This window comes from Eubalaena glacialis, chromosome 2 (genome assembly GCF_028564815.1).
Source record: "Eubalaena glacialis isolate mEubGla1 chromosome 2, mEubGla1.1.hap2.+ XY, whole genome shotgun sequence".
Classification (NCBI taxonomy): Eukaryota; Metazoa; Chordata; class Mammalia; order Artiodactyla; family Balaenidae; genus Eubalaena; species Eubalaena glacialis.
In genome coordinates this window covers 31,427,363-31,438,204 of record NC_083717.1, presented here as the reverse complement: position 1 = coordinate 31,438,204, position 10,842 = coordinate 31,427,363, and the positions used below count along the sequence as shown (strand labels likewise).

Sequence of the window (10,842 nt, the reverse complement as noted above, 5' to 3'; positions counted from 1 at the left end):
TGTAGATTGCTTTGGGTAGTATGGCCATTTTAGCAATATTAATTCTTCCATTCCAAGAGTATGGGATATCTTTCCATTTATTTGAATCATCCTTAGTTTCCTTTGTTTTTTTTTGTAGTTCTCAGCATATAAGTCTTTCACCTTCTTAGTGAGGTTTATTCCTAAGTAGTTTATTTTTTTTTTATGTGATTTTAAAGGGAATTGTTTGTTTGTATTCCCTTTGTGATACTTCATTGTTAGTGTAAAGAAATGCAACTAATTTCTGTATGTTAATCTTGTATCCTGCTACCTTGCTGAATTCGTTTATCAGTTCTAGTTGTTTTTTGTGTAGAGTCTTTAGGGTTTTCTATAAGTAGTATCATGTCATCTGTGTATAGTGACAATTTTACCTCTTTCCTACCAATTTGAATAGCTTTTATTTCATTTTCTTGTCTGATTGCTGCAGCTAGGACTTCCAATACTATGTTGAAGGGAACTGGTGAGACTGGACTTCCTTGTCTTGTTTCAGATTTTAGTGGGAAGGCTTTCAGTTTTTCAGTATTATTATACTGGTAGTGGGTTTGTCATAAATAGCTTTTATTATGTTGCAATATGTTCCCTGTATACCCACTCTTGTAAGGATTTTTGTCATGAATGGATGTTGAATTTTATTGAATTATTTTTCTGCATCTATTGAGATGATCATGTGTTTTTTTGTCTTTTCTTTTGTTGATTTCATGTATCACATTGATTGATTTGCATATGTTGAAACATCCTTGTGACTCTGGTATGAATCCAGCTTGGTCATGGTGTATGATCTTTTTTATGTGTTGTTGGATTCGGTTTGCTAATGTTTTGTTGAGAATTTTTGCCTCTATATTCATCAGAGATATTGGCCTGTAATTTTCTTTCTCGGTAGTGTCTTTGGTTTTGGTATCAGGGTGATGGTGGCTACATAGAATGCCTTTGAGAGTGTTCCTTCCTCTTCAGTCTTCTGGAAGAGTTGAAGAAGGATCACTACAAGTTGTTCCTTGTATGTTTGGTAGAATTCACTTGTGAGACCATCTGGCCCTGAATTTTTTTATATAGGGAGGTTTTTTTATAACAGATTTGATTTCACTTCTAGTGGATTGGTCTGTTCAAGCTATCTATTTCTTTTTGATTCAGTTTTGGTGGACTGAATGTTTCTAGAAAGTTGTCCATTTCTTCTGGGTTGTCAAACTTGTTGACATATAATTGTTCATAGTATTTTTATGGGTTTTTTTTTTTTGTATTTCTGTGGTATCAGTTGTGATTTGTCCTCTTTCATTTCTTATTTTGTTTATTTGGATCTTCTCTCTTTCTTTCTTGCTGAGCCTGCTCAGAGGTATTTCAATTTTGTTTACCATTTCAAAGAACCAGCTCTTTGTGTGTGTTTTGGGGGGGGGGGTTTGTATTGTTTTTTAAATCTACATTTTATTTCCTCACTGATCTTTATTATCTCCTTCCTTCTGTTGACTTTAGGTTTTGTTTGTTCTTCTTTCTAATTGTTTTAGGTGGTGGGTTAGGTTGTTTGAGATTTTTCTTGTTTCTTAAAGAAGGCCTGTATTGCTATGAACTTTTGTCTAAGAATGGCTTTTGTTACATCCCATAGATTTTGTATAGTTGTGTTTTCATTGTCATTTGTCTCAAGGTATTTTTAAATTTCTTCTTTGATTTCATTGTTGACCCATTGGTGTTTTAGTAGCATGTTGTTTAGTTTCCATGTAATTTTTTTTCTCATTTCTTTTTCTCTGGTTGATCTCTAGTTTCATACTGTTGTGATCAGAAAAGATGCTTGAGATAACTTCTGTAGTCTTAAATTTCTTGAGGCTTGTTTTGTGCCCTAGTATGTGGTCAATCCTTGAGAAAGTTCCATGTACACCAGAGAAGAATGGGCATTCTGCCTTTTTTGGATGTAATGTCCTGAAAATATCAATTAAGTCTAACTGTTCTATTACATCATTTAGGATCTCTGTTGCCCTATTAATTTTCTGGCTGGAAGATCTGTCTGTTAATGAGAGTCGGGTATTTAAAGTCTCCTACTACTATCTCATTGAACGCGGCGGCAGCTCTATAGGTTGCTGTTTTCTCCTCCAGTGGACCTGGGCCTGCGCTCCAGCAACCATGTCTAAGGGACCTGCAGTTGGCATTGATCTTGGCACCACCTATTCTTGTGTGGGTGTCTTCCAGCACGGAAAGGTGGAAATAATTGCCAATGATCAGGGGAACCAAACTACCCCAAGCTATGTCACCTTTACTGATACCGAACGATTGACTGGTGATGCTGCAAAGAACCAAGTTGCAATGAATCCCACCAACACGGTTTTTGATGCCAAACGCCTCATTGGACGAAGATTTGATGATGCTGTTTTCCAGTCTGATATGAAGCATTGGCCTTTCATGATGGTGAATGATGCAGGCAGGCCTAAGGTTCAAGTAGAATACAAGGGAGAGACAAAAAGTTTTTATCCAGAGGAGGTGTCATCCATGGTTTTGACAAAGGTGAAGGAAATAGCAGAAGCCTACCTTGGGAAGACTGTTACCAATGCTGTTGTCACAGTACCCGCTTACTTTAATGATTCTCAGTGTCAGGCTACCAAAGATGCTGGAACTATTTCTGGGCTCAATGTACTTAGAATCATCAACGAGCCAACTGCAGCTGCTATTGCCTATGGCTTAGACAAAAAGGTTGAAGTAGAAAGAAATGTGCTGATCTTTGATTTAGGTGGTGGCACTTTTGATGTGTCAATCCTCACTTTTGAGGGTGGAATCTTTGAGGTCAAATCTACAGCTGGAGATACCCACTTCTCCATTTAGGTGGAGAAGACTTTGACAACCGGATGGTCAACCATTTTATTGCAGAATTCAAGCACAAGCACAAGAAGGACATCAGTGAGAACAAGAAGGCTGTCCATCGCCTTTGTACTGCTTGTGAGCGTGCTACGCGCACTCTCTCTTCCAGCATCCAGGCCAGTATTGAGATTGATTTCCTCTATGAAGGAATCGACTTCTATACCTCAATTACCCGTGCCTGATTTGAAGAACTGAATGCTGACCTGTTCCGTGGCACACTGGACCCTGTGGAGAAAGCCCTTCGGGATGCCAAGCTAGACAAGTCTCAGATCCATGATATTGTCCTGGTGGGTGGTTCAACCCGCATCCCCAAGATTCAGAAACTTCTACAGGACTCCTTCAACGGGAAAGAACTGAATAAGAGCATCAACCCTGACGAGGCTGTTGCTTATGGTGGAGCTGTCCAGCAGCCATTTTATCTGGAGACAAATCTGAAAATGTTCAAGACTTGCTGCTGTTGGATGTCACTCCTCTTTCCCTTGGAAATGAAACTGCTGGTGGAGTCATGACTGTCCTCATCAAGCGCAACACCACCATTCCCACCAAGCAGACGGAGATGCAGACCTTCACAACCTACTCTGACAGCCAGCTCGGTGTACTCATTCAGGTTTATGAAGGTGAGCGTGCCATGACCAAGGATAACAACCTGCTTGGCAAGTTTGAACTCACAGGCATACCTCCTGCCCGCCCCCCCCCCCCGTGGTGTTCCTCATATTGAAGTCACTTTTGATATTGATGCCAATGGCATCCTCAATGTCTCTGCTGCAGATAAGAGTACAGGAAAAGAGAACAGGATTACCATCACTAATAACAAGGGCCGTTTGAGCAAGGAAGACATTGAACGCATGGTTCAGGAAGCAGAGGAGTATAAAGCTGAAGATGAGAAGCAGTGGGATAAGGTGTCTTTGAAGAATTCTCTTGAATCCTATGCTTTCAACATGAAAGCTACTGTTGAGGATGAGAAACTTCAAGGCAAGATTAATGATGAGGACAAACAGAAGATTCTTGATAAGTGTAATGAAATAATCAACTGGCTTGATAAGAACCAGACTGCAGAGAAGGAAGAATTTGAACATCAGCAGAAGGAGCTGGAAAAAGTCTGCAACCCCATCATTACCAAGCTGTACAAGAGTGCAGGAGGAATGCCAGGAGGGATGCCCGGGGGCTTCCCTGGTGGTGGAGCTCCTCCGTCTGGTGGTGCCTCCTCTGGGCCCACCATTGAAGAGGTTGATGAAGCCAGCCTAGCATAGGTTTAGCATTGTTCCACACAACATTGAAGGATTTCTCCCTCTGTGTCTGTTAGTATTTGTTTTATGTATTTGGGTGCTCCTATATTGGGTGCATATATGTTGACAAGTGTAATATTCTCTTCTTGTATTGATCCTTTTATAATTTTATAGTGTCCTTCTTTATAGTCTTTGTTTTAAAGTCTATTTTGTCTGATATAAATATTGTGATCCTGACTTGTCATTTCCGTCTGCATGAAATATCGTCTTCCACGTCCTCACTTTCAATCTGTGTGTGCCCTTTGCCCTAAAGTGGGTCTCTTGTAGTTGGCATGTTTTAGGCTCTTGTATTTTAATCCAACCTGCCACTCTGTGTCTTTTGATTGGAGCATTTAGTCCATTGACACATAAGGTAATTATTGACAGATATGTATTTATTGCCATTTTAAACCCTGTTTTCCTGTTGATTTTATATTTTATTTGTCCTTTTGTTTTTTGATGGTTTTCTTTTGTATTATATTTATGTTTTCTTCTTTTTGGTTTTTGTGACTCTACTGTATATTTTTGATTTCTGGTTACCCTGTTTTTCACGTGCGTTAACCCCTTCTTATATTTACTTGTCTTAGACTGTAGTCGTATAGGTTCAAACATATTCTAGGGAAAAAATCTACATTTCCTTCCTCTCCTTCCCCACATTTTGTGATTTAGATGTCCTCTTTTCCATCTTCATGTTTATGCTTTTACTGTTCCTTGTGGTTATCATCACTTTCACAGAAAATTTTTCTTTTGTTTTTTTTTAAAATGTGTGTACTGGCTTATTTAAGTGATTTATTTTCCAATTGTAATTTTCTCTTTCATATAGATTCTTACTACTTTTCTCTTTAGAGAAGGCCTTTCAATATTTCCTTTAGGATAGGTTTAGTATTGCTGTATTCTTTTAGTTTTTGCTTGTCTGAGAAGTTCTTTATCTCTTCTTCTATTCGAAATGATAATCTTGCTGGGTAGAGTATCCTAGGTTGCAGATTTTTCCCTTTCAGGACTTTGATTATGAATATATTTTGCCACTCCTTCCCTGCCTGCAACGTTTCTGTAGAGAAATCAGCTGATAGCCTTATGGGGGTTCCCTTGCAATTAACTCTTTGTCTTGCTGCCTTGAGAATCCTCTCTTTAATTTTGCCATTTTTATTATAATATGTCTTGGTGTAGGTCTGTTTGGGTTCATCTTGTTTGGGACCCTCTGTGCTTCCTGTACCTAGATATCTGTTCCCTTCTTTAGGTTAGGGAAGCTTTCAGCCATAATTTCTTCAAATACATTTTCAATCCCTTTTTCTCTATCTTCTCCTTCTGAGATCCCTATTATGCATAGATTGGCACACTTTATATTATCCCATAGATCTCTTTTATTGCTTTCAATTTTTTTCATTAGGCTTTCTGTCTGACGTCCTGATTGGGTGATTTCCATTATTCTATCTTGCAGATCACTTATTCGTTCTTCTGCATTATTCATTCTGTTATTCATTGCCTTTAGCTCAGCTTTTGTCTCAGCAAATGAATTTTCTAATGTTTCTTGGCAGCTCCTTATAGTTTCTAGTTCCTTTTTACAGTGATATGCATTTCTGTCCATAGCCTTTCTTAATTCCTTCAGTATTTTCATTATCTCCTTTTTGAACTTAGTGTCTATTAGATTGAAGAGGTTGTTTTCATTCTGTGTTCTTTCAGGAGAATTCTCTTGATCTTTTAATTGAGAGTGGTTCCTCTGCTTCTTCATTTTACTTATATTTCTCTTGCTCTATGAGTTTAGGAGAAACAGTTATCTACTGTGGTCTTGGAGGGGTGTTTTTATGTGGGAACATCCCTGCATAGCTTGTGTGGATTTAATATTTTTTGGTGTGAGGGCTGTTTTTAGTGTGGATGCCTGCCATGTCTTTCCTTAGTGTATGGTGGCCATTGATAGGAGATGTGACTGCTGTTGTGGTGACCAGAGCCTGCACTGGGTATTGAGTGGGGCCTCCTCTTTGCTCTGTGGTTGTCACTGCCCTGTCAGGGGCAGGGTCTGCTCCCTAGTTGTTGGAGTAAAAGCCACCAGATCTGTTTCTGAGCTACGTTTCTGGGCTGCAGTGTGAGGTAGATGGGATTGGAGTGCTCCCAATGGGAGATGAGCCACTGACTATTCCTCTGCCAGAGCTGTTCACTGGTGAGCATACTCTGTTGTGTCACCTGTCATCTGTTGTGCGGGTTCACAAAGTACACTGTTGTTGGCACTGCCCTCGGTCCTGTCTCAACCTTGGAAACGCTAGCAATTGGCCCCGGTGTCCCTCAGGCACTGTTTTCACAAGGCCACCAGCACAGAGCCACTGAAGTCAGGTACCAGGACCACATTAGTCACACATCCAGACCCACTGTGGGATCTATGGGGGCAGCTCAGACCCTGGCCCAGCCCAGCACCCATGTACAGGCACCCACGTTCATGCACCCACAAAGCCCACAGCTGCTTAGGCCAGACCCGTCCCAGCCACAGGAGCACCATTGTCCACTCGGATGTCCTGCAGGCGCTGAATTTACAAATCCAACAGCGGAGGTTTAAATCTGCAGCTGGTGCAGCTGCAGGGAGAGATTTCAGCCTTGCTTCCTAAGTCACGTGGCCCCTGGGGCTCAGCTGTGGTTTCAGCCCTGCCTCTGTGAGTGGCAACCCACTGACACCTACTCCCAGAGCCTGCTGAAATGGCAGCTGGGCGCGAGATCCCGTGGAGGCCTGAGCCCCAGGTAGTGGCTGGGGCATGCTCTCCCAGAGCCTGAAGAGGTGGGGGCCAGTGCGTGGAGAAAGAGGCTGTAATGGCAGCCCCACCCCTCCCTTCATGCACCTCTTAACAATGGCACTTCACTTCCATGGAAGGTCCGGGCTTCTTCTGGGAACAGCCCCCTTTGGGGCTGTACCACACTCCAGCCCCTTCACACTGTTTCCACAGCCAACCTCAGTCCTCTCCCTGGGTCTGTCCTCTAGACCCCGAGATCCAGCACCCAGCCCCCGCCCCTACCAGTGGATGCGTGTCTCAGACTGGGGTGTGCAGGGCAGTGGCAGGGACCGTCTGTGTAGGTCTGTCTCTGTTGTGCCTGCCACAAACCAGTTGTTGCATTCTCCTCTGAGCCTCTTCTGCTCCCTTTCTGTCCCAGGTGATCTCCCCACAGCTGAGAGGGTTTCCCAGGGTGGGAAAACATTTCCTCTCTTTAAGCTCCCTCCCTACCAGGGGCACAGGTCCTGTCCCAGTACCTCTTTTTTTTTTTTTTTCTTTCATCCTACCCTATTTCGTGGAGATGTTTCTTGTCCTTTCAGGTATTTGAGGTCTTCCGCTAGTGTTCAGTAGGTGTTCTGTGAGAATTGTTCCATTTGTCGAAGTATTTTGGATGTATTTGTGGGAGGACGTGAGTGCTACTTTCTTCTACTCCACCATCTTGATTTGATTCCCTAGTCTGTTTTTTTTTTCTGAGTACAAGTCTTCTACCTCCTTAGTTAGTCTTATTCCCAGGTATTTTATTATTTTTGATGCTAATATAAATGAGATTGTTTTCTTTCAATTTCTGAAAGTTTGTAGAATTGCAACAGACTTCTGTTTAGTAATTTGGTATCCTGCAACTTAAACAAATTCATTTATGAGTTCTAGAAGTATTTTGGTGGAATCTTAAAGATTTTTTTTCTTTTTTTGTATAGTATCATGCCATCTTCCACACAGTGACATTTTTAGGTCTTTTGTTCCAATTTGGGTTTCTTTTATTTTTATTTCTTGTCTACTTGGTGTGGCTAGGATTACCAATACTATGTTGATAAAATTGGCAAGTGTAGGCATCCTTCTCTTTTCCTGATCTTGGAGCAAAATGCTTTCAGCTTTTCACTGTTGAGTATGATGTTACCTGTGGGCTTATCATATATGCCATTATTAAGATGATGTATGTTGCCTCTGTACCCACTTTATTGAGAACTTTTATCATAAATCGACGTTGAGTTTTTTCAAAAGATTTTTCTGCATCTATTGAGATGAGCACATTATTTTTACTCAAGTCATTAATATGGTGTATCATATAAATTGATTTTCCCTGAGATAAATCACACTTGATTATGGTATATGATCCTTTCATTGTATTCTTAAATTTGGTTGGAGTGTATTTACATCTCTGTTCATTAGTGATATTGGCCTGTAATTTATTTTTGTGATATCTTTGTCTAGTTTTGGTATCAAGGTAATGGTAGCCTCATGGAATGATTTCAGAAGCACTTCTTCCTCTGCAACTTTTAGGATTAGTTTGAGAAGGATAGGTTTAACCTCTTCTAAATGTTTGGTAGAATTCACCTATGAAGCTGTTTGCTTCTAGATTTTTGCTTTGGGGCTTTTTAAAAAAATTATTACTCATTCAATTTCATTACTAGTTATTGGTCTGTTCATATTTTCTGTTTCTTCCTGATTCAGTCTTAAGAGGTTGTATGTTTTTAGGAATTTGTGCATTTCTCCTTGGTTGTCCATTTTATAGATGTATAAAGGTTCATAGTACTCTCTTATACTCCTTCCTATTTTTGTGGCATTATTTGGAACTTTTCCTTTTCTGGTTTTCTTTTAACTGGATCCTCTCTTTTCCTTTCTTTTTTTTTTTCCCCTTGCCTCTTTTTTTTTTTTTTTTTGACCTTCCTGTGCTTTTTATATTTTATTTTATTTTATTTTGTAACATCTTTATTGGACTATAATTGCTCTACAATGGTGTGTTAGTTTCTGCTTAATAACAAAGTGAATCAGCTATACATATACATATATCCCCATATCTCCTCCCTCTTGCATCTCCCTCCCACTCTCCCTATCCCACCCCTCTAGGTGGTCACAAAGCACCAAGCTGATCTCCCTGTGCTATGGGGCTGCTTCCCACTAGCTATCTATTTTGCATTTGGTAGTATATGTAAGTCCATGCCACTCTCTCACTTCGTCCCAGCTTATCCTTCCCCCTCCCCATGTCCTCAAGTCCATTCTCTACATCTACGTCTTTATTCCTCTCCTGCCCCTAGGTTCTTCAGAAACACTTTTTTTTTTTTGGTTCCATATATGTGTGTTAGCATACGGTATTTATTTTTCTCTTTCTGACTTACTTCACTCTGTATGACAGACTCTAGGTCCATCCACCTCACTACAAATAACTCAGTTTCGTTTCTTTTTATGGCTGAGTAATATTCCATTGTATATAGGTGCCACATCTTCTTTATCCATTCATCTGTCGATGGACACTTAGGTTGCTTCCATGTCCTGGCTATTGTAAATAGAGCTGCAATGAACATTGTGGTACATGTCTCTTTTTGAATTATGGTTTTCTCAGGGTATATGCCCAGTAGTGGGATTGCTGGGTCATATGGTAGTTCTAGTTTTAGTTTTTTAAGGAACCTCCATACAGATCTCCATAGTGGCTGTATCAATTTACATTCCCACGAACAGTACAAGAGGGTTCCCTTTTCTCCACACCCTCTCCAGCATTTATTGTTTGTAGATTTTTTGATGATGGCCATTCTGACTGGTGTGAGGTGATACCTCATTGTAGTTTTGATTTGCATTTCTCTGATGATTAATGATGTTGAGCATCCTTTCATGTGTTTGTTGGCAATCTGTATATCTTCTTTGGAGAAATGTCTATTTAGGTCTTCTGCCTGTCTTTGGACTGGGTGGTTTCATGTTTGATATTGAGCTGCATGAACTGCTTGTAAATTTTGGAGATTAATCCTTTGTCCATTGCTTCATTTGCAAATATTTTCTCCCATTCTGAGGGTTGTCTTTTTGTCTTCTTTATGGTTTCCTTTGCTGTGCAAAAGATTTTAAGTTTCATTAGGTCCCATTTGTTTATTTTTGTTTTTATTTCCATTTCTCTAGGAGCTGGGTCAAAAAGGATCTTGCTGTGATTTATGTCATAGAGTGTTCTGCCTATGTTTTCCTCTAAGAGTTTTATAGTGTCTGGCCTTACATTTGGGCCTTTAATCCATTTGGAGTTTATTTTTCTGTATGGTGTTAGGGAGCGTTCTAATTTCATTCTTTTACGTGTAGCTGTCCAGTTTGCCCAGCACCACTTATTGAAGAGGCTGTCTTTTCTCCATTGTATATTCTTGCCTCCTTTATCAAAAATAAGGTGACCATATTTGCGTGGGTTTATCTCTGGGCCTTCTATCCTGTTCCATTGATCTATATTTCTGTTTTGGTGCCAATACCATACTGTCTTGGTTACTGTAGCTTTGTAGTATAGTCTGAAGTCTGGGAGCCTGATTCCTCCAGCTCCGTTTTTCTTTCTCAAGATTGCTTTGGCTATTCGGGGTCTTTTGTGTTTCCATACAAATTGTGAAATTTTTTGTTCTAGTTCTGTGAAAAATGCCATTGGTAGTTTGATAGGGATTGCATTGAATCTGTAGATTCCTTTGGATAGTATAGTCATTTTCACAATGTTGATTCTTGCAATTCAAGAACATGGTATATCTGTCCATCTGTTTGTATCATCTTTAATTTCTTTCATCTGTGTCTTATAGTTTTCTGCATACAGGTCTTTTGCCTCCTTAGGTAGGTTTATTCCTAGGTATTTTATTCTTTTTGTTGCAGTGGTAAATGGGGGTGTTTCCTTAATTTCTCTTTCAGATTTTTCATCATTAGTGTATAGGAATGCAAGCGATTTCTGTTCATTAATTTTGTATTCTGCTACTTTATAAAATCCATTGATTAGCTCTAGTAGTTTTCTGGTAGCATCTTTAGGATTC

The 10,842-nt window shown here is 40.0% G+C and overlaps 1 pseudogene; it reads left to right on the top strand.

Moving 5' to 3' along the window:
• The first annotated feature begins 2,110 nt into the window (after window positions 1-2,110).
• On the top strand, window positions 2,111-4,128 carry LOC133084891 (heat shock cognate 71 kDa protein-like; annotated as a pseudogene).
• Window positions 4,129-10,842: the final 6,714 nt, after the last annotated feature.